General features: G+C 32.8%; 1 pseudogene; it reads right to left on the bottom strand.

The window, feature by feature from the left end:
- Positions 1-354: 354 nt before the first annotated feature.
- Positions 355-4592, bottom strand: part of LOC135213339 (dnaJ protein homolog 1-like) — a 29315-nt pseudogene continuing 25077 nt past the window's right edge.

Here is a 4592-nt window from a genome sequence, read left to right as displayed (position 1 = left end):
AATTTGATTTATAAATTGAATTTTATATTCCCAACTAACATTTTGTTCATACTATCATATAAAAATATGAAAATGTCTCTATCGTTGTTATTGGAGCAATCTCTCTCTCTCTTCAGTAATCAGCATTTCTTGTTATAAAAATAAATACATGTATATCTTTTTATATATATATATTTTTTATGATAAGGCAAAAATATCAAACTCTTCTGTCTCATTATTATTATTATTATTTTTATAAAAAAAAACTAATGTCTAAAAGTCTCAGGACGTGTTAAAATTGATTTAAAAAAAAAAGAACAAGAATTTTCTCACGAGACAAGTAGAAAGAGAGAGAATTATTAGTTTTTCGATCCTTTAAGACTCTCTGGTGTTTGGGAACGTGATAAATTTCATTATTATTATTATTATTATTATTTTAAATAATAATAATAATGCATTAACGACTATCGGCAATAATTTGAAAAGATTATTTCTGACGTTTTCTAGCAATAAATCTGGAATTTGGATGTCAAAATGAACAATGATATTACCCTTTCTGGAAGGGTTGTCAAGAAAAGGTAGACCATATCCTGAGAGTATCTTCTTCGTCTGAGGTGTGATAATTATATTTTTGAAATCGAGTGTGACCCTTTGGCCTTCCAGAGTAGGGACAGACACGCTGGTACCACACCAGGCGTCTCTGAGGGGGATTTTGACCGAATAGATCAAATTAGTATCGTCTCTCTTAAATGCCGGGTGAGGCTTTTCCCTAATAACGAAAATGATATCAGCCGGGACCTTGCCAGGCGACTCGTCTCCCATTCTTTCGAATTTGATCTCAAAACCATCCTTCGTACCGGGCATAATGTTAATGCTCAATATTTTCTCTTCTCTCCTGGTGGTATATTTTCCATCATCGCTAAACACACTCCGCGTGATTTTCATCTTTTTGATCACTCCTTGAGCTATTTCTTCGAGAGTCACGTACAGGTCCCGGTAGATTGGAGGATCCTGATGATGATGATGATGATGATGATGATGATGCCTTCCCCCCCTGTGATAGTGTTTGTGATTACAGTTGAAACCTCCCATTCGATGCCTACTGATGCCTCTCCACATCATACGAATATCATCATCATCATCATCGTCGTCGTCAGAGTTATTAAAGAAGTGATTAAAATTGCTGTGGGTGCCGAAGAACTGATGGAAAATGTCGTCCATTGGACCGCTAGTAGTAGTAGTGGTAGATGTATATGTAAAGCGAGTTTTGGGATCGCTAGTAGTAGAGGTATATGTAAAGCGAGTTTTGGGATTGCTAGTAGAGGTATATGTGAAGCGAGTTTTGGGATCGCTAGTAGAGGTATATGTGAAGCGAGTTTTATTATTACCCCTATTAGGTACCTCCTCATCCTCCATTTTACCTTTCACATGTTGATCGTAACACTCCCGCTTTTTCACATCGCTCAATATTTCGTAAGCTTGCGAGATGGCTTTAAACCTTTCCTCTGCATCCGATGATTTATTTTTATCTGGATGGTATCTAAGTGCCATTTTCCGGTAACGCTCTTTAATTAATATCTTCCATTGAAGCATCTTGGGAGATACCTAGGATCTTGTAATAGTCCATGCTGATGATGAACTAAGTTTGGTTGGCTGCGCTAATGCGCATTTTATATTCAACAATGCTGAATGAATTATCTGGGAGCTATATACTACATATATGTAAATTAAAAGAGACAACCAAATATATTCCCCCTTTGGATTTATTCTTAATCAGAGTAATGGATATTAATAGAGTTTTATGTTTTGTTTGTAGAAAATTTTTTGGAAATACCAGTGCTAGCTACTAGCTAAGGAGGGTTGCATTCTTTATTCAAAAGTCATTTTAAAAAGTTTAAGTAGTCGCTAATCATTTCTCTATCATAAGTCTTTTCAAAAGAATTAATAACTGGCGTATTCTTTATTCAAAAGTCATTTTAAAAAGTTTAAGTAGTCATCGCAAGGTTTGAGAAAATAATTTCTCTATTTAAATAGTCTTTTCAAAAAGGATTAATAATTGTATTCTTCATTCAGGAGTTATATATCTATATAAATATATATATATATGTGTGTGTGTAAAAATCATTTCTCTATCATAAGTCTTTTCAAGAGAATTAATAACTGGCGTATTCTTTATTCAAAAGTCATTTTAAAAAGTTTAAGTAGTCGCAACAAGGATTGGGAAAACCATTTCTCTATTCAAATAGTTTTGTCAAAAGGATTAAAATAACTGCATTCTTATTCAGGAGTTATATCTATATATATATATGAAAAATCATTTCTCTATCATAAGTTTTTTCAAAAAGATTAATAACTATTCTTTATTCAAAGTCATTTTAAAAAAAGTTCAAGTAGTCGCAACCAAGGATTGGGAAAACCTTTTCTCTATTCAAATGTTTTGTCAAAAAGGATTAATAACTGCATTCTTTAATTCAGGAGTTATATCTAATATTATATATTGTAAAAATCATTTCTCTATCATAAGTTTTTTTTCAAAAAGATTAATAACTATTCTTTATTCAAAGTCATTTTAAAAAGCTTAAGTAGTTGCAAGGAGTAATCTCGTCTGCATCGTTGCAGATTATAAAATTGTTAATAATTGCAAGTTGAATAGTCAGTCAATCATTCACCTTTATTTAACAAGTCGAAAGTCTCTAACACAATACCATATAGGCTAAGTTTATGAAAAGGTTGTTAGAAATGAATAAAAAAAAAGTAAACTTTCATTCTAGGTTTACATATACCCGTCGATCAAATTCAGGTTTTTCAAAAGAATAATAACTGTATTCTTTATTCAAAAGTCATTTTAAAAAGTTTAAGTAGTTGCAAGGAGTAATCTCGTCTGCATCGTTGCGGATTATAAAATTGTTTTCATAATAGTAATAATAATTGCACGTTGAATAGTCAGTCAATCATTCGCCTTTATTTAACAACAAGTCGAAAGTTTCTAACACAATACCATATAGGCTAAGTTTATGAAAAGGTTGTTAGAAATGCCGAATAAAACAGAGTCGACTTTTATTCTAGGTTCATATATCATATAGTATACCTATCGATCAAATTCAGTCTTTTCAACTGTATTCTCCATTCGAGTGTTTTTTGAAAAAAGTTTAAGTATAGTTGCAAGGGTTCTGGGAAAATCATTTCACTATTCAAATAACCTTTTCAAAAAGATGATGATTGCTAACTGAAGTAGTAGTGCTCTTGTATTCTACATTCAAATACCTTTCTCTCGTGGAAATTTCCACTGCGGATCATACATATGATCTCTTAGATTAAAAAGACCTACCAGAGATTAGCTAATCTAGCTTTGAATAAGGAAATATGAATATTTTTGATATAAAATTCTTCATGGAAAACTTATTAGGACTTGCTTGGCCTCTTAACTAACTACCTACTAACCTTTAATTTTGGACTATCCTTAATGATTTTACTAAAGAAGCCTAGAGAGGGTAGCCAGTATCGATCGATCTTTGCCTAATTTTACCCCAAGTACGCGATGGTGGATGAGTACACACACTTTAGATATACTAGCAAAATAGGACTACTACACTGCTGCCGCATCATTATGACAGCTCGTGTTTCTTTAGTGCTAAGCAAGCAAGAGCAAGTCTGTGTAGAGAGATTTATTCAGATTCACTGTAAGAGAAAATCCTCTCTGCATCAGTGCTAATCACACAGCTTAAATTTATACCATATTAGATGAAAAGGTTTTAGGAATACTGAAAATGTTATTTTCAATATAGTTACAGAGTATGGACCTATTAGTATCGACCACAGCACAATTGAATTTATACATTTGGCTAGGAATATTTTTACTAAACATCTATTGGTGATATATTGGGATATTATAGGTTTTTTTTAATAATAATAATAATAAAGATAGGATAGGAAAACAATATTTTTCAATATTTTTTAGAATGTTAAGACTCTTTTTAATCATTGCTAGAAATTTGATCAAAGAATTTTTAAAAGTTCATTACTGTTCTAGGTTTGGCCACCATAAAGGTGCCTCCAGGAACTCGTCATTCTTTTATATATAGACTTTAAGTATTTGTTTTTTCTCATATCACTTGATAGGGGGGTAGGTAAATAAACCACATGGTAACAGAGTGGGACCATGTACAATCACGGTATACCACCATTCTCAAGAAAGAAGCTCATTATAACGCATCCTCCTGACATCGGAGTAGAAAAGGTCTTTAGCTCCGTTTATCACCAACAACAAGTCGAGCCGTCTGATGCTCATCATCTCCGATGCTAGGAGGATGCGTTATAATGTGCTTCTTTCTTGAGAATGGTGGTATACCGTGATTATACATGATCCACTCTGTACCACGGTTTTTTTTTTTACTATTGCCACTTTTGAAAACAGTATTTCGGCAATGTCTCTCACCAAACTTTGTTGGTTTTGTTTCTAAGACATGCCTACGTATTGAGCTGGTATCTCACATACAAGTTAAATCACTTTCTTATTGGCTGGCGCATTTTGAAATGGCCGAAGCAGTGATGTATCGTAACACTTTTAAGTATAACCACACCACTGATCATTAATAACATTATCGTCCAGGAAT

The sequence above is a fragment of the Macrobrachium nipponense genome, chromosome 42, assembly GCF_015104395.2.
Source record: "Macrobrachium nipponense isolate FS-2020 chromosome 42, ASM1510439v2, whole genome shotgun sequence".
Classification (NCBI taxonomy): domain Eukaryota; kingdom Metazoa; phylum Arthropoda; class Malacostraca; order Decapoda; family Palaemonidae; genus Macrobrachium; species Macrobrachium nipponense.
Note: the sequence above shows the minus strand (reverse complement) of the source record. Positions and strands in the feature narration are given on the sequence as shown.